The sequence below is a fragment of the Lycorma delicatula genome, chromosome 4 (genome assembly GCF_047948215.1).
Source record: "Lycorma delicatula isolate Av1 chromosome 4, ASM4794821v1, whole genome shotgun sequence".
Taxonomy (NCBI): Eukaryota; Metazoa; Arthropoda; class Insecta; order Hemiptera; family Fulgoridae; genus Lycorma; species Lycorma delicatula.
Window position 1 is genome coordinate 86,928,492 of NC_134458.1, and position 20,926 is coordinate 86,949,417.

Here is a 20,926-nt window from a genome sequence, read left to right on the forward strand (position 1 = left end):
TCATCTTGTTGGAACCAATGGTGAGTAATTATCACTTCTGTTAACTGACTAACGAAGTTTGTTAAAACAGAATAATAACTATTATTAATAATAACAATCGCTATTAACTTTATTTTCAAAAAAAGATTGGGCCCACAATGCGCGTTCTACTCACACCAACCCAGATTCCAATTCTCACTAGAAAACTGGAGTCTGCTTCATTAGTAAAAAAACATAATATCAAGGATACCTACAGAATTTTGATCAATAAAACTTTTAAACCATTGACAATAATTTAGCCTTTGGCATGATTTATAGGTTTCAGTTCTTGAACATACATTACTTTGCAGTGGAAAAGTTTCAGTTATTTTCTAACAGCTTTATATGCAGTAGCAAATCTGTTATCATGCTCCTGTGCTAACTTACATGTTGACTTTGATGGACTTTTGACCATAGCACCTGAAATATCAAGCAGTTTCTGTTCATTTAGTTTAGGTGATCTTCCACTTCTATTGGTGTCTTCAACAGGATTACTCTTTGGAAAACTTATCCTTCACTAAATTAGTATACTTGTCATCTTCAATGAGAAAAATGCGTTCTTCTACCAAAAGAACCATTATGTTTCTCACAACTGTTGGTTCCGCTAAACAAAACAACACGAAACGAAACGGAGCAAGTTCAATCACAACTCAAAAACTAACAAACAACTTCTTGGTTTATTACTGAGTAATGCCCAATGAACCCACAGGGCGACCAACCTAATGCCAAAAGAGCAAAATGCAGCACATAATTCTAAAGCATACTGCACAGTGACTTTCCAAATGCACTGCACTAAATGCTACATCTGGCAGACTGTATTCACATTCACCACATGTAGATACAAAAAACATATTCAATACACACAAATGTTACTTATAACATACAAAATTCAACATCTTAACTTACTTAAACAAAAGGAAATAAACTTTCATAGATTGAATGTATTATGTGATTTCTTACTTTTACTTAGAAGTTTCTTAAGATTTTTCTTATGGCTTAAGAACTTTTTTAAGATGGACACCATTTACAGCGGTACTAACAGGTTCTCAATTGATAAGGTAATGATAAAAATACTTAAAATTATTTGATAATAAGCTCCAAAAAAAGATTTCAGGAAGAAAATGTTTCGTTAATTTGAAATTTCATTATTTAAAATGAGTTTTTATTTTATTATTTTGTTACAGGTGTAACAAATTACAAAGTAAGAATATTCAAAAGGGCAATGATAAGAAGAGGGTTTATTGTAATGCAAATAAGGAAAATCAATTTAATTGATCTTCAGATGAAAAAATTATCAGTTATTATTATTGCCATAATACTTCAAAAATGAATAATGACGTCACTAGTGCTATAATGAGAAGATAGGTAACAATAACAATGCCGTATTGTTACATATATATGGAAAGTTATGCACTCTGATTACAAAATGGGAATCAACGGTCTTTCTTCAATAATTACCGTTTAAAACTGAGAAATTCCGCGCGTAATATTTTCTCGCTCGAAAATAGGTGTCCATGAAGTCATACTTTTTAAGAAAGCAGATGATTTTTAAAAAAATATATAACAAATTTAGCAAAAATTTCATAAATATTTTAGCACATAGAATTTTAACAAAAAATGGCTACTTTTAAGGTGTCAATAAAAAATTAAATGAGCTGAAATATTTTACTGACTTAAAAAAATATTTCTAATAAGCTGGGTTGTGTTACAAAAAATGACCTGTCCCTGATTATTTCTACTCCTTTTTTATAGAGCTAATTATGCAAAAGCTAAGAAGTAAATTGTACAGCTTAATTTTTGGAATTTTAAACGACAGCTGTTTGACCGAACAATATAATAATTTAGGGTACAGAAGCTGCTGGTATTGGTAATTTGGTCACGTGATGTTTACTTAAGATGGCGACTTCTGAGATATAATTTTGTTTAATAAAGGATTTAGGCCATCAGAATAGTGCTGTGAAAGTAAATATGTTTCACAAATGTAAACTTGTAAATGAATTTTTTTGTAATAGATGATTTAGGCCCATGGAGGATATTGGTTAGATAGCTGGTCAGTAAAAGAAAAAAAATAGTTTATATTTTAGTATAGTGAATATATTCTGATGTGCAATTAACTACAAAAAACGTCATGATGGTATCGTAATAGGAATTGTATTGTAAACTAGGTTATTTTTAAATAATTCCTCAAAGTTAATAAAATGACCTCTTAGACCATATTATCGAAGTTTATTTACTTTTTTATCATATTTTAGCCCTAGAAACTCAATTTTAGTCCGATGGTAATCATTAATAGCTGTGGAAGTTTGGGTTACTTGGTGTAGGTAGAACAGTAAAATACTTCCTGTGAGAAATGTTAATCGTGTTTTCATTAATTTTAAACTTATATGTTTCCAAAATTTTAGTGTAAGTATTTTGCTGAATAATGAAATAATGATAACCTACAATACTTGTTACCACTAACCTTTAATTATGTTTGTAAATAATGAATAGAAATCCTTTACATGACTGGATGTGATTTTGATTTATTAATTAACCAGTATCACAATTAAAAAAAAAAAAATTAAATACTGCAGAGTATGTAAAATATCATAGAATGTAAGTAGTTTTGTTAAAACTTATCCTGCATTTCATATTGTTAGATTTCTATACTTGTGTTTACATTTTAGTTTTTTTTTACTATATTCATATGCATTCATTTATTGTGTATAATTAAAATATATTTAAAAAAAAATTAATTTGCAAGGAAATTGGTACCAGTGAAATAGAGTTGATATTAGTGTGAAATGAAACGCAGAACATTTTTCTGACATTAATATAAATGTTATGATATTTACCAAAAACCACTGCATAATTTGTATTTGTTTTACTATTGTTTAGGGAGAATGTAGTAAAAACCTTACTATTACCCTCTGTATAAAGTCTCTCCGTACAACAGTTGATTTTATGCTGTATTACAGTCTTTATTTTTTAATTTCCATCCAAACGCATTGAATACACATATAAATATAATTAATTCTCTCTTGATGTGTATAGTTTTGCAAGCGATTATCCATGAAATATCAAAATGTCAGAAAATTCTGTATTGAAGTAGTGTAAACTTTGAGGTTATTGGCATTTATGTTTCAGGGTGCTGCACATCATATGAATTATATGGCAAATAAGTGTATCACAGTTTTTACAAGTTAAATGTTTTATATTTTAATAACAATTTTACAAAACTTAGAAAGAGTATTATCAAACTTCCCTACTTCCTTATGTTTTCAAATCATGTTTTTGCATTTATATTTTGTATTATTTACTGTAATGTAATATTTTTTCTGAAGATTAATTTTTGCAGTTTAATAGAACTGACTATTATATTTTTGCTCTTATTGGCTTCATTTAATTATTTTTTTATGAATTTGGTGTTCAAGTTTTGTTGAATTTTGCTTTCATTATATACTTAAGGTGAAAGTAGATGAATTAATTTTATGTAGTGTACATTTTTCCATATTGTGTACTGCTTACACTAATTAACAGTATGTATAACAAAAATTCTTTCTTTCATGAATTGGCTGTACCTCAGGGGACCAGAATTCCACTGTAGTACCTAGAATAAGTATTGCAACATGCATTCTGCAAAGATTATGGATTATGAAATTATTATTAAGCTTTGTAGCTCCCTCTAGATAGTTTTGTGTTGTTTCTTGATGTCTTATGGATTTTGAAGGATCCCCTTCATGATGTTCAATATGTTGCTTATAAACGCTAGACAAGGGATTCATGGAGTTGTACCTATGGTTGCACCTTTATCAGGTATTATAATCTTGTTGCTCTCAGTACATCTTGATTGTAAATGCTCCAGGAGTCTGAATCAGTAGTCCGGGTTCAATCCTATTTTTAATCTGAAGTAGGGCATGCACATATCTATCAGAAACTTGTGCAATGGGCTTTTGGGGTTTTCTTTATATATACTACCAGAACTCCCTTCTTGCATGATTTTTGTATTGAGTAAATACTTTCATCTATTTCTACAATGAGCCACTGTGATAATTTTCCTGAAATTGCCTTTGTATCGTAGGATTAAGCCTCTCATAAATACATTTTCCAATCAATTAACACTACTGTGAACATATTTAACTGCCTGCTACGTAAGTTTATTGACATGAGTTGCTCAGCCCACCAACGTTTAAAATATCCAACCGAAAGGTATCTCATGATTTTGCATGATTGTTCCAAAGTACTAATATAGAGTTCTGTGTTATGCTTATTTTCACATTTGTCACTTTGTTTAGTTATTGTAGCAAAACTGTTTGATAAAGTTTTACTTCTGTTTTTGGAGTTTTACCTGTGTAGATATCCTTCCTATGTCATACACAGGTCATCTTGTATTGCTAATTATGCCATATAAAACATAATGAAACTTCACAAGCATATGACCTGAAAAACACAATGTGTTATACAAATGAGCACAAAAAAGATAAATTAAACTTTATGCTGTTAATACATAACACTGTGTGGGTGGATGATCATGCTGATAAGCAAGTGATTAAATAGTTTACATTGTGTAAGATATCACTTTAATATTTAATGCTTGTTTTGCAATCATTTGTGTAAAAATAAATTTTAAAATAAAAAAATACTAATGAGCAATGTACAAAAAGTTTACTTATAATCTAAAAGTAGATGGCTGTTTCAATTGTTAACAGAACAAAAAAAATATATATATTTAATAAAATCGGTAATTGAGAATAAATAAATATTAATTTATAATACACAATACTTAACAAAACACTACAAAACAAGTACGTTGAAATTTTTTTTTAGTTTAAAAGTAAAAAGTATAAACAACTTGATAAAAAAGTATAGTTTTAAGCAGCACCAATTTCCTGAATAATTATGTTTGGGATTGTTAAAACAGTACTTATGATTTTAGTGTGGTTGTTTTTATTTTTATTCTGCAAAGGCTGTTAGAAGAACTCACTTTGTAAGTATTGTTTAATTGGTAGGTAATATTTATTATTACTTCTTATCATACTTTTAATTTCTTAAAGTATCTTTTTTTTCTACACCATTTCTTTAACATCCACTGATTATAGTTGTTTAGCAATCTAAATTGCTATCAAGGTTTAGATTTTAAGTAAATCTTTAATAAAGTGTTTCTGAGCATTTTCTTGTTTTTCAGTTCAATAGCCATTTATGCTTAGCTCTTCCATTGTATTTCCATAGAAGATAAACATAGTAGTTAACAATTAATTATATGATATAAATGATAGTTACTACAAATTAAGAAATAAAACAAAACAAGCTTATACATCAAGAAATAGAAGGGTATTAAGATAACAGATAGGTACAAAAGAAAATCAGACTATTTTACGATTGAATTGAAAAATAAATTATTCTTTTGTGTAATATAAATGGGGTTTTTATTATCTTTTTAAACATAACAAATAATTGCACTATTTTCTGTTTGTTATGCATTACCATAAGTGTACAAATTAATTTATAATTCATTTCTGAATTATATGTGATAAATATATAAATTTGGTTGAAGATAATGATGGTTGAACCTGAGTTAAAATTAATTTTCTCAGAACACTCAGTATTATGATTTTAACATCCTTGCGAAAATAACCCTGTCAGAGTTAGTTACATAAATGCATGAAGCATGTGCACCGAATACACAGTTGACGAACACATCACAGATTGAAGATTTGTAGTTTGTCACATTGTACCACTGTTATTTCATACATCTGTATAGAGATTTTCAAATATTTATTCAAAAATATAAAGAATATACCCAATTAAAGTATGATTAAAAATAGATGTTCTGATCTGTTCATACTATGCACAAATTATGAAAGATTGTATCTCAGTTCCTGCAACAGTTATAGATGCATTTAATAATTATTTAATGTATTTTTTTTTTTTGTCTTCAGTCATTTGACTGGTTTGATGCAGCTCTCCTAGATTCTCTATTTAGTGCTAGTCGTTTCATTTCACTATACCCTCTACATCCTACATACCTAACAATTTGTTTTACATATTCCAAACGTGGCCTGCCTACATAATTTTTTCCTTATATTTAATGATATGATTTAATGTATATGTCAAAATAACTGTTATGCTTACTTGTAATTTGTTTGTGATTCTAAGTGTACCAATAGTCAATAAATAAAAAGAAAAAAGAAACTGCTTATTCCGTAGTAAAAGTGATAATCATAATTTGGATTCAAGCATGGTTTATGCTAAATTTAATGCTTTATTTGTTTTTATTTTTTTCAATATTGTGGTAAGTGTTGAAAAACTAAACAATATATTTTGAAATATAACATTGAACATTTTGAGTTCTGAAAACAAACAGTCTTAAGGAAAAATTTAAATAATTCTCATAAAATTTAGTTTAAAACTGCTTAATATTAAATGTTTAATCTTTAAAATGATTAATGTTTGAAATTGAGTTGTTTAACAATTAATTATTTTCGATTATTACCACATTTTGTCATGTTGTTAAACAAATGCAGTTGAGAGATAACCTAAATTTACAAATATCATTTTTTTTAAATTTAGAATAAAATTTATTAATGATTTTGTATGTGTGTGTGTGTGTGTGTGTACATGCATGCATGTGGGTGGGTGGGTGGTTGTGGGTATATATATATATATATATATATATATATGTATACACACATACACACACACACAGTATATCGATTTACATGAAATAATATATATGATATTTTACAGAGATAACATTTTTAGAAATTTTCAAGCAAGTGTTCTGAAATTTTTTTTGTTAATAGTTAAATGTGCCCTGAAAGATTGAACTTATGCTGTAACAGGGAACTAAAATTTGGATACAGCCATGTACCCTAATTTGGAAATGTTTATGTGTCTGTACATGTAGCTTTAAATTAACGTACTTTTCTTTGTTTGTGGGAACCATTTTTTTCCTGTTAAAAAGTTTTTTAAGTCAGTTATTGTGAAGATTTATTTTAACTTATTTAAGATTTTGTTGCAATGTATTTAAATACATCATTGTCGGGCATTAATGTACATAAATATGTTTGCAAGAGCATTATTTAACTAAAAATTATATTATATTACTGATATATTTTTTATTAACGCATATTACTTCTATTTTCTGTGTATAGAATATGCTTCCCCCTACATTTATAAAACTGTATAGACATAAATCACTATCTTATATCAATTAGGAGTGTATGTATTGCATTTTTACAGAAAGGAGTATATAATCTTATTTATTTCTCCCCCACCCCCTCTCGCACTGATGTGTGTAAACTGTCTCAGGTAAAAGATACACCAGAGTTATTTTCTCTGAAAGTAATGGCTTTTTTTTATAATAAAAATATAACTCTTACAAGTTTATAATTTATAATAAACATAAAATTGCTTCTTTAGATTTATTTTAAAAACCTATCGAACATTGTTGTACATTTTATTATATATAAAATAATAGATAAATATTCCAATTTGTTATTTAAATTCTATAAACTAAAAATATATAGTAGTTTTCTGAAGTTTTATTTAATCAATTATTAGTAATTTTAATGGCTTTTTCTCTCTTATAAACAGTTGAAAATTTATTATAAATTAACTGCCTTTTTTTTTTAATAAATTGACTAATTGTCTAAATTTAATTATTTTTTCCTTGATACCATATTCCCCTGTTGAGCTGATGCATAAGTATTACTTATGCTGTTGCTGTTCTGTTTATACTAGTGGATTTCTTCTATTTATCATAGCATTTTTAAAATTACTAACATGCCTTTTCAATAGTCACAATTGTCAGCTGTCAATTTTTTATTCCAACTCTGTTGTAAATTCACTTTACAGACAAAAGTTTGTAAATGAAATTGTATGTGGTGCTGTGCAGTGAAGCGTGTGAATATAAAAGATAGATTACTATTTGTTTGAATTTATGTGCCGATAATAGTGATTTTTTTTAATGTTATAATCAGCAATGTTGTAGATTCATAGCTTCTCAGGGAATTGATCAGATTAGGTAATTAACGCATATTGTTGTAGATGTAATGTATTTTCTCTAAGTAAATTAATCACGTAAATAATAAACATTAAAATGAAAAATGAGGGCAATTAAAAAAAAAGTCGACAAAGAATTGCAAAACATTTCCAGCACTGTCCCTTGTTTTCAACAAAATGTTTAAATTGAGTAATATAAAATTTAGTTAATAAAATTTATTTAATTTTAAAAAAAATTGTAAATGACTTTTACAAATAAAAAATCAAATAATGTTTAATGCTATGAAGTTAATGATTTTATTAAATTAAATAGAATTAAAATAAATGATAAAAATTGTGAATATTATTATTAAATATAAATTACATAAATCTGCAATGATTGTGTTTTTTAGTTTTTGATAATTGATTCTTATTTGTTTTTTAGCGCTGAATCCAAAAATAAACAATTTTTTCCATCGTGTCATGATTTTTCACAAATTGCAAATTTCAAAATCTGTAAAAAAGTTGAAAAATTGCTAAAATATGATACAATGAAAATAATAAAAAGGTTTTTTTTTTAATAATAGTGTAATATATTTACTTTTTGGCATATTTACTTTTTGGTGTTTAGTAGGTATTCTTATAGTGAAATAGTTGAGTGGTCTGAAGAGAAGGGCATGAGGGAGGGATCATTGACTCCTTAATTTTAAATGAAAATTGCCACAAAATAAGCCTAATTTCTGTTATAGTGCATTTTAAATTAATTTATTCTTATTTGTTTAATTAATTTTTATGTGGTACCTCATGTCTTTGGAACCACTCCCTCTCTTCACCCACCATTAATGACGAAGTATGTAAAATACTTACAATTCTATTTCATGTGTTGAAGTTTCTTTGGATGGCTTATACTCTACTTCATGCTTTTCCTTCTATGTTCTCTATAGGGTTCATCTCAGTGTAACATCTAACAATAGTCTGCTATCATTGTAGTAGTCCATTTTCCTTGAAACTTTTCCATTTTTTCATGTCCTGATGAAATCTTTCACCCATCTCTTCACGAACAGCACTCAGATTTTAGGAAAATAGTCCACATGTGAATTTAGGATGTGAACCTTCAAGCTCATGTTTAAATTTTTATAATTTCGGAGCATGTTCTCAACAATTGATTTGAAGTTCAGATCCTTCTTATTGCTCAAAAACTTGATTATTACGTCTTTAAAGGCTCCCCAGGCTTCTTTTTGTGCAACTTCCATTTGTTTCTCAAAATTACCACCTTTGAGTAGTTTTCTATTGTCAAGACCAGTAAAGACATCTCTTTTAGTTTGACAGTTGATAAGACTGAAAATTTGTCAAAGATGCATTTAAAATATTTACCTTTTTTTGGTAAAGTTTTGACAAATTGCTTCATCAAGCCTGACTTGATATGCAAAGGTGGAAGGAAGGAGAACTTTATTTGGATCTATGATAGCTTTTCGGAGCACATGTTTGGTTCCAGGTTCTAATGAAGCTCTTTTTGGTCAATTTTCCTTCCAATGATTTTCTCTGTTTGTGATCCCATTCACACAAAAAACAAGGAAACTTTGTGTGTCCTCCTTGCTGTTCGAGGAGCATTGATATTGTTTTGAGATCACCGCATGTAACCCACTTATAATTGTAGTTTTTAATTTTATCAAGAACGAATTTCAACTTACGATAACCTTCTTTTAAATGGACAGAATGTCTGGTGGGTATTGACGGATATGTATTCTGATTGTGAAAAAGGACAACTTTGAGCTTCTTTTGGATGAATCTATGAACAATCTAATCAGTCTCCAATCTATACTTTCATATAGAACATTAAATCGAGTCAAAAGTCATGTACATCAGTGCAGACCATTAATTCTCCTACTTCTGAAAAATACAGAAGAAAATCTTTTTCTCTGTACCTGAACCGAGAAAATGAGTTGCCAGCTGCCAGCCGGTCTTCTCCTTAAGCTTCGAACTAAGCAATTCTGAATCTTCTTTGGTCTGATGTATGTCTCGCCACAAATCGTTTACTCTAAACTACATCGTCACTCTAAACCAAATCATATACTTCAGACTGTGAATAAAGCTCTGGTGCACAGCTATCTCTGGGTTCGTACTCCTCAATGTTATCTTCATTTAAATCACTTGTCTGTTCAGGTAAACTTTGTCTTGGAATTGGCACTGGTACATCTGGACCATGAGGAACCGGGTGTAAAGTGGATGAATATCAAGTGGATGAATATAAAGTGGATGAACATGTTTGGATAGATGAGTCTTTTTTTATTCAGATTGAAACCGTGAACACCAATTGAACAAAAAAAACAATCATTGGTGTATTTTCATGGCTCTCGCCACACCATTGGAACTCCAAATCTGAACGCTTCTTGTTCACCTTTGATCACTGTCAAAGTCCTTCAACAAATGTGTAGCAAACATAGTGGGCTTCCCAGGTTTTGTCTTGATCTCCTATCTTCACTCCAAAATACATGAGGTACACTTGTCAAACAAAACTTATTATATTTTTGTTTGCCTTTCCATCATTAACTCACCACAAATGTAACAAAAATAATCTGCTGAATTTTTGCTGCCTCTTAAAGACTTTTGAAAATGTAAAGTTTGCTTTATTGCCTGAAAATATATTTTCCACCGACAAAAACATGTTTGATCACGTTGGATGGAAAACTGAATTTATGCATGCTGATGGTTGAAACAGCATTGATAGCAGTTGCACAGTGCATAAGTAGCATGGATAGCTTCCAATAAACATGTTACATCTTATTAAGTCTTGTCACAACCTGTTGGCCAAGCTCTCCCACCATCTTGTCATCTGCAACCCAAACTCCCCCTGCCTTCCTATTTAGACCACTCAACTGTTTAGCTATAAGAATGCATAGTATAAACTAAAAAAAAAAACTAAATATATTATATTCATTTATTATAAAAAAAAAGTTTTATGTTAGTTTTACAGTATTACATTTCACAATTTTTCAACTTTTTACAAATTTTGAAATTTGTGATTTGTGAAAAATCCTGATGTAATGTAAAAAATTGAAGGTTATTTTCAGATTCAGCACTGAAAATTATGTAGGAATCAGTTATCAAAAGTTAAAAAATTCCACAGCTCAAATTTGGGAGGCTTGTTATTAATGATTATAACCATTATTATTAATAATAATGAAAGTAGTGTTTCTATTAGTTTGAGTAACATGATACAGAAAGCATATCTGACTCAAAATAGTGAAAAAGATCAAAATTCTGAGTAAAGCAATTTGTATAAAGTTTTAATAGCCATAACTTAAAAAAAAAAAACAAAAAAAAAAAACAGAAATTGAAAACCAAATTTTACTTCCTATGTTGGAGATTCCATGGAATTTTTTTTTTAAATGTTCCCATGTCGTCTACATTAATACTAGGTAGTTGTATTTTTAACTTTTGAAAATTAAAGTTTAAAAAATTGATATTTTAAGTATGAGTCTTGCTCTGTACTCTTGTTTTTGGTGCTTAAAAAATTATTTATTTGAGTAATTATTTACTTCAAAAAGTTGGCCAAATCAGTGCAGTGTTATTCAGATTGGGCTAATTAATTTTAAAAAAATTGGGTACTGTGTTACAACCTTGTCAGATTGCATAAAAAATTGGGCCAGATTTGGGATATATATATATATATATATATATATATATATATATATATATATTATACACACACAGATGATAAGTATGGAAACAGCTTACCTGAGAGTTATTTTGAGACAGAAAGAAATGGGAGTTCTACATAGTTTAAAAAAGTCTGCTTTATGGTGGGTTTTTAATCTTTGTTCATCATCTTTGATCCACCATGTTGAAACAAACTTAATTTTTTTAATAGGAAGGTGGACATATGGCACATTTCAATTTAAAATTTTACAAGAAAAACAATGGTGAAACCCATTTTTCTGTTAATGCCTTCATTATCAAGTTATAAGCATTTAAAGTTGCAATGACAGAAAAATCATGTTAACAATAAAACAAGGTAAAACGCGCTTATGTATTTTTTTTATTACATTTTACATACACGTGCATACAGTAACAAACGTTAACTAGTGCCATAATATTGATAATAATAAACGATAACTAATAATAATTAACAACACAACAATAAATTAAACAGCTATATCAACTGATATTATTTTCTAATTAAAAATTAACTTCCAACATTAATCAGCTGATATTTGTTACTTATTGTAAGTGAAACAAATCAGCTGGAAATACTTATTTAAAAAATTTGTTATAAATTAAGTTGAGTAAATCAGCTGTTAAGTTACAACAATGCAGTTTGTATTACATTAAAACAATGCAACTTATTAACTTCTCCTTTCGCCTTTTTACTTCACATACTTGTAATAATAAATTTTGATAGTGCCAGTAAAAATTTATTTTTTATTTTTTTTATGAAAGGTTTATCATTCATTTATTTTTTTTTTAAATATTAAATCTTCAAATAACTCTGTTGGTGATGTATGAGTATGGTGACAGAATTTGGCCTTTACAAGAGACATGTGATTTATTTAATAATAGATTTCCAAACAGAGAACCAGTAAGTAAATCATCTGATCAAGACACTGCTATTTGAAGAAATCAGTACTGTAAAGAATCGTCATACTGGTAGTCCAAGAAGTCACAACTGATGCGAAGTCATTAGATGTATTGCAGAACTTTGTTGAAGACTCTCAATCATTGATTTGGAAAGTTATCCATCATGATATTAGTTATTTTTCAGTTCAAAAAATTCTTAAATCAAGTAAATTTCACCCTTATAAACTACACTTGGTGCAAAACCTTTCAGAAGCTGATTTTAACTGCCAAGTTGAGTATTGTGATATATAATGCAAAAGTTAGACACAGACGAAAATTTTTCTAATCCATTAATATTTACTGATGAAGTCACATTTATGTTAAATGGCCATGTGAATAAGCAAAAATGTTAATATTGGAGCGATAATAATCCTAGATGGATGTTGGAAGCTCATACACAGCACTCTCAGAAGGTGAACGTTTGGAGGTGGGAATTGTTGGTCATTGTATTGTAAGGCCTTTTATTTTAGATGACAATCTTACAGGAGATGCTTACTGCAACTTGTTAGCCGATAGGATTTTAACAAATATCCTGGAAAATGTTGGACAAGAATTAAATAATAACGTATGGTTTCAGCAAGATGGGGCACCACTTTGTTATTATCTAAAGGCACGGCAAATTTTAAATGAACAATTTCCAAGTTGCTAGAAAGGCTGTAGAGGACCCATAGAATGGCCTGCCAGGTCTCCAGACCTGTGTCTTCTGGATTACTTTTTTGGGGATACCTGAAAGATAATGTTTACAAAACAAAACTTGCAGACATTGACGGATTGAAAATAAGAATAATTGATGAATTTGCTTGTGTACCACCAGCCATGGTACAACGGTTATAAAATTAACACATTGCTAAGCTGTAGAGGGGAAGCATTTTGAACATTCATCATGGTGTGCTTTCAGTATTTTTTCATTAGTAATTTATAATCTAGAACATTTATTTAAAATATAAAAATAAATATTTTAATATTTAAAGTAAATAATATCACTTGATATAGCCGTTTAATTTGTTGTGTTGTTATTTATTAATTATTGTTTATTATTATCAGTCAATATTATAGCACTATTTAAAGTTTGCTGTTATATGCATTATTAATGTAAAATGCAATAAAATTGTTCATGCAGCACGTTTTACCTTGTTTTGTTGTTAACAAGATTCTTCTGTCACTTCAAATTTGAATGCTTATAACTCAGTAACAAAAGCATTAACAGAAAAATGGGGTTTACCATTGTTTTTCTTGTAAAATTTTAAATTGAAATTGTGTTCCATATGTCCACGTTCCTATTTTAAAAAATTAAGTTTCATTCAAGATGGACAAAAATTTAAAACCAACCATAATGCAGATTTTTTAAAAAATTATGTAGAACCCCATTTCTTTCTGCCTCCAATTACTTCTCAGATATGCAGTACAAAGCTGTTTCCATACTTAAATATCACTCAGTATATATGAGGTGCAACAATAAAGTAATGAGACTGATTTTTCTTTGCAAGATGTAGCAACCCTGCAGCTTGCGTAGGCACACCATCTTTGACCTTGGTCTATAAGCTACTTCTAGTCTAAGCGGCACATTGATGCAACTGCTCAGTCGTGAGTTGTGCTGTAATAAGTGAACACGTGCTTGTGTCTCTTGTCACAGAAATGAAACCGCAAAATGTTGCGCAACAGTTTGCCATTTCTTTTTGCGTTAAATCGGGTTAAAACGCGATGACAACTTATGGTAAGCTTCAGAAGGCTTTTGGAGAGGAGGTTATGTCAAGAGCTCAAGTTTTTCGGTGGCATAAAATTTTTAGTGAAAGCAAAACGAATGTTGAAGATGAAGACCGCAGTGGACGACCATCAACCTCACGGACAGATGTCAACTTGACCAGGGTGCGTAAAATTGTACCATCTGATCGAAGATTATCCGTTAAAATGATTGCAGAAGAACTCAACATCAATCAAGAAACGGTTCGTCTAATATTAACTGAAGATCTTGGTATGAGAAAGATTTGTGGAAAAATGGTCCCCAAAAATTTCACACAACAACTGCAAGAAACACGGAAATCAATCCAGATTTGTTGAGCCGTGTTATCACTGGTGATGAAGGTTGGTTTTTTCAATAAGATCCAGAGACAAAACGCCAAAGTTTGCAATGGTGCTCAAAGGGATCACCCAGACCAAAAAAAGCTCACATGTCAAGATAATAAGTCAAGAGTGAAATGCATGCTTGTGTGCTTCTTCGATTCCAAGGGAATTGTTCATAAAGAGTGGGTGCCTCCTGGACTGTTTGTCCAGGAGGCACCTCCAAACAATCCAGACAAACAGTCCAGGAGTCAAAATGGCGGTCAAGGGACACCATTTTCAAACAACACAAGATGTGCCAAATTTCTATTTGTTTGGTCGACGGGTTTTTGAAATATGAGGCAAAACTGTTTACAAATAATGTTGAATGTCTCTCGCTCCTAAATTCGGATCTTTATATTTTAAATAATTTATTATTTAATAAATAATTCATTTAAAATATAAAGTACTTTCATCTTACTGAAGCATAATTTTCCAAGACACTTCAAAAATTAAAAACTGTAAAAAATTCCTCCCCTTTTTTAATGCCATCATTGTTCCAAATGTAAAACATTTTTGAAGAATTTATGTTCAGCCAGTTCTGAAGTAGTAATCAAAGTACAGGCCATCACATGTACGTTTGTACATACATATCTTATGGAAATTTCTATAATTTTTTTTTTTTGGAACAGATGTTAATGAGTATTTTATAGAGTATTTTTTATGCTTAAATAGAAAATTAATAAAAAATTCTGTTATCATGTCATGTTTTTGAGTAGTTAAAACATTCCTATTATGTAATTTTTTTATGCATATAGAAATGATTGTTGTCGTGTGCATTATGTTATAAACATGATAAACATGCCTGATATGACTAAGAGTATGACTAATTGCAGAATAAATAAAATCTGCATCAATACGTGGCATCATTTCAATCACAGTTTAAATGAGTCATTTTAGAATATTATCTCTTTGAAAACACCCAATATGTCAGTACAACTGAAGCCACTGGTGGTTAAACTTGTGTGCCGTAGTGTGTGTTAAATTGTAAGATTTGAGTTAGTTATTGTCCATTAGTTTTTCCAGTTAATCAATTTTAATAAATTAATTTAATTTTACGTGAATTGATTTTATTAATTTTTTTTAACATCAGCTTATATTTACATGATGAGCTTGCAAACATGTTTGTGTAAAAATTCTCTAAATGTTTTTTTGTTATATCTGTGGTGAGTTCACTAAAAAGAGTCAGCGTAGGCCAATTCCAGAGTTGATGAAAACTGCTTATGGGCGTAATTTGGTTGTCCACTGAGAGATGAAGATAAACAATGGGCACTGCATATAACATGTAGTAAGTGTTATGTTAACATAATGATTACAAGGGGAAAAGGATTATAAGACTTTACATAGCAGTTTGCCTTTTGTTATACCTACAGTTTGGCGCAATCCAGCAAATCATTAAAATGGCTACTACTTCTGTTTAACAAATATCACTGGTTTTTCTTCAAAGAATAAAAGCAATATTGTGTACCTAAATGTTCCATCAGCTGTGAGACTATTTGCTGATGGAGATTATTTACTTATTCCAACAGCCCCAGCTTTCTGGCAGGAGATTTCAGATTCTGAAGAGGATTGTTCTAAAAGTACTGTAGTGGCATAAGCTTCAAGAGACGATTCATACCAGAAAAAATCAAATAGTGAACCATATCTCATTTTGCAAGTGGAACTTAACAATCTGGTTTGCGAATTGAATTTATTAAAACAGCAACTAGAACTAGGCTAACGCTTAAAGTAGTGGAATTTATTGACTAAAATTTTTAGGATACCAAAATTTCATATTTTGGATACAGAAATAAAGACTAGATTATCACTGTGAAAGATCTGGTGTGTTCCTGTTGTGATACAGGTTTGATGTTTGATCTGGGTATGCTTATAAAGCTGATGGTTGGTGGTTATTCATTGATTCATCAAAAACAAGCATATAAGCCATGCTACTGCATAATTAAAAAAAGAATCCTTCTGCACCAGTAGCATATGCTATTGGAATGAAAGAGACATGTCGAAGTATATCATAAATTTTGTAAGCAGTCAATTACGACCCTCGCTTATGGCATATCTGTGGCGATCTCAAAGTTATTGGTTTTCTTCCCGGTCTGCAAGGTGGAGTTATAAAATACAGCTGTTTCTTATGTTTGTGGGATAATCGTGCAACAAATCAACATTATGCGGTTAAAGAATTGCCAAAAAGAGGTACTTTCATTCCTGGACAAAAAATATTAAGTTCTTTTAGTCAACCCTCAGTATGTTATTTTGCCACTTTTACATATAGAATTGTGATCGATGAAGAATTTTGTTGAAATGCTAAATAAAGAAAGGGAAGAATTTAAATATTTAAGACAAGTAATATCTAAGTTAAGTGAAGCCAGATTAAAAAAGGAATATTTGTTATACCTAAAATTAGAAAAGTACTTGGTGATAGAAATTTTGACATAAAGTTAAATAACGTAGAACTAGTGGCATGAAAGTCATTTAAGGATGTAGCCCATGGTTTTCTTAGAAATAACAAAACAGAAAGTAATGATCTATTAGTACAAATTCTTTTGTTGAAGTATAAAAATTTAGGCTGCCTGTTGTCATTAAAAATTCATTTTTTGCATTTCCATCTTGGCTGTTTCCCACCAAATTTGGATGCTGTGAGCGAAAAGTAGGGAAAACGCTTTCAGCAGTATTTATTGCAAATGGAGCAGCGTTACAAAGTTAGATGGATGATTTGATGATTAGTGAATGCTGTTGGTTTCTACAAAAAAAAATCTCCACACTACAAAAAAAGAAGTAATTTATTATTTCATTATAGTAGTTGTATTCTAGAAGATTTTTTTAAATTAATAAGCAAAGTAAAATATTGAGTATTGAAAATATATATAACACATTATAAAATTTATTATACCTATAGACTTGAGCACTTTTAAAATTTCTTATTATTCAGCAATTTCAGAAGGATGTATAACTAAATTGTGATGGTTGGTGGTGAAAAACTGACTTCGTTTTGAGATTCGGCGCATAAAAAAGAATAAAATTCACTTATTGATATTTATGTTCCAAAAGAAGTTTTTCTAATTTTTGGACCAGTGTTATTAAATAGAATTACATTGAACATTTTGATTAAGAAAAACCATACATGCAAAGCACGCAAAGGATAATTTACATTCATACACAGGAGTCTAACCTTATTTAATAGGAATGAAATAACTATTTACTGTATAAAAAGAAGTATTTTTTCATATAGTATTTGTAAAATATAACTTCAGTTTATCATTATTGTATCAAATAGTACTTTTAAGCTTATAAAATTAAAGAAGATAAATTATTTTGAAAACGGAATCAATTTCTACATTCATTAAACTAAATAGTTCCGAATAATGGAGTGGTTCTATTAAAAAAATGTTGATCTCAAAAATTAAAATTTTTCTATACAAAAAGCTAACATGTTTTTGCGTTAACCTATCCTTGATTATCATATTTTAATCCCAGCTTTGCCCTAATCCACTAGACAAAATGTTTAATAGGTATTAATCATAATTGAACAAGGTAATGGTAAATTAAATGTAATGGTTAATTAATTAATTAAGGTAATGGTAAATTAAATGTAATGGTTAATTAATTAGGTAATGGTAAATTAAATACAGTCATTTATTAAGTAAAGTAGTTAAGGAGTAAAATTTATTCAGTAACATTTTTGCTGCCGTACAGTATAGTAAAAGAAATTTTTTGATCATGGTTTTTGCAGATTAGGAAAATTAATCATATGTTTTTAGAATGATGTGCCTTATAATGTGCAATTTTTCCAATAATTGTCTCTCTTTGTTTTTTTGTAGTTTATGTTAATTCTAAGATCAGTTCATTTGTACTTATCTTCAGCCTATGGTTATTGATAGTGTAATTGTATATTAATTTTCTTTGTATGAATTATGAAACTATTCTTTTTAAGAGTGTGCCCGCATACATTTGTTAATGCTCTGACTCGTAAGGCGCAGTCCTCAATATATTTATCAATTTTAAGTTAACTGCTTGCTGAAGGAAGCTAATTAATTCATTTATCCTAGCAGTCCAGTATTTTGTTCAATTCTATTTATTAGTAATGAGTTAAACTGTTTTTAGTCATTTTTGGTTTATTCCTGTTTATAAAATAAATTTTTCATGGTGACAAAAGTAAGTAAACGTTTGTGAGTTGTACTCGATGAGAACGTATGGATTTTAGGATCTGTAATTGTAGTTTTTATAACCTTCATAATCTAGCATTTAATTTAATTTAAAAGTTCTATAACAATGTTATTTATTTGTAAAAACATTGTGAATGGGCATTGCATGTTATTTTTCTTTTAGTGATTTTATCATGCATAGTTGTATGTACATAGAAAGTCAACCTGTATGTGGATATGATTTTTGTTGTAAAACCCATCGTTTGTTTTTTCTTTATAATAATAGTAATTTTACAGTTGTTGGAAAAATAATATTTAATGACTTTTTTTGGGAGGTACAATATTTCTATTAAAATCTACTACTGAAAATGTTAAAACTGATTATGAATTGTTTATTTTTTATACCTCACTGGCACCCAGTGCACATCGACAATACTCTTTTTGATAGCTGTCCTACATGGGTCAAACACATTAAACAATTAAAAACAAAATGTTAAAAACTTTTAGATATGCTGCCAGTCCTTAGCAACACCAATTAGGGAGCTGATTGGTCATGTATGTTGCATTTTTGTTATTCATTAGTTAGTTCCCGTTTAGATTATGGTTGTCACCTGCCATGCTGAAAATGCTGGATGCTGTACATCATACTTTCTTTCAGCTGCCTTTAGATCAAGCCCTGTCGTAAGCATACTTGATGACTGCAGCGAGCCATCACATTAGGATAGATGGGACCTGCTTTTACTATCTTATTTTGCCTCTTTTAAAGGGCAACCAAATCACCCAGCTTTTGGACACAGTCTTTGGGAGTCCTAATTTACGAAGGTATGAGGACAATCCACATTATAATACTGCACCTGTAGGTGTTTGTAGCCAATGTTTACTGCACCTTATAAATGTTGACATACCTTTTGCAACATATCTGTGTTCATATCCTCCATGGAGAATCAACCTTATAAATTTTATATTTGACCTTAGAACATACAATAAAGAATCAACACCTCAAATATTTCACCATATCCTCTCCAAGATAAACCCAGATGCAGTAGTACATACAGATGGATCGAAACAGAATTATACCGTTGGATGTGCATTTGTTGTTAGTGACAGAACCCATATGTTTGATCTACCTGATATTACAAGTGTCTTTACTGTTGAACAATACGCTATAAGTAAGGCTTTCAATATCATTAATCCTTAGTACCATCATATCTTTATTTTTGGCGACTCGTGTAGTGCTCTCCAAGATTTAGAAAAAATTATTTCGGTGTCATAACTGAAATCTACAATGCAACTGCTGAGTTGAACCATTACAACACACAAGTGAGTTTCTGCTGGATCCCTTGCCACATGGGAATTCTGGGTAATGAATGTGCAAATTCCACTGCTAAAGATGCATGTATTTGTTTGGGAAATAGAAAGAATTTTTGAGTGGTAAGCAATTCGCAGGTGATGATGAACTTAAATTACTATTAATCGGTGGCTAAATGAACTGGCAGCAGCAGAATATGATGAGGTTATATTGAAGCTGGTGTATTGCTACTGTAAATGTCTTAATTCTTGTGGCGATTATATAGAGAAGTAGTATAAGGTATTTAGTTTTAAGAGAAATAAAAAATATTTATAATGTTTTCAGAATAAATTTTTTTACAATGAAAGAGTTTACTTTAGAGATAACCTCTCATATTTTAACTTTGATATTAGTTGTAAGTTTTTGTTTGTTTAATTTTATAATTTTTAGTTGGAAGTTTTATTCTTATATTTTTATTCTGGGCAATGATAACACAAGCATTTTTCGCCCCCTCCCCAAAAAAAAAATACAAAACCAGAAAGTGTGTGTCGATTAACCTCTCGGATTAGATTTAAGATTATAAATATTTAAGGTTTTAAAAAGCATCATGTTTACACTAATCTACAGTTTGGTAGACCTATTACAGCTTCACCATAGCTATAATTTTTTAGTTCCAGTATGTCTGTTTCTGCTGTAAATGTCATTGGGTACACTAAGCTTCTGTTATACTTCATTCCTATAGGCAATCCCTTCTTCCCATCATTTCTTGTCTTCTATAACAAACGATGAAGGGTTAGACTAAGAGAGT

General features: G+C 29.7%; 1 protein-coding gene across 2 annotated transcripts in view; it reads left to right on the forward strand.

Moving 5' to 3' along the window:
* Window positions 1-1,895: 1,895 nt before the first annotated feature.
* SppL (signal peptide peptidase-like protein) overlaps window positions 1,896-20,926 on the forward strand; it is an 89,346-nt gene continuing 70,315 nt past the window's right edge. For both annotated transcript variants that reach the window (XM_075363501.1, XM_075363500.1), the window contains exon 1: window positions 1,896-2,068. The gene's annotated coding sequence lies outside the window, so the exon portion shown is untranslated. The remainder of the gene's footprint in view (window positions 2,069-20,926) is intronic.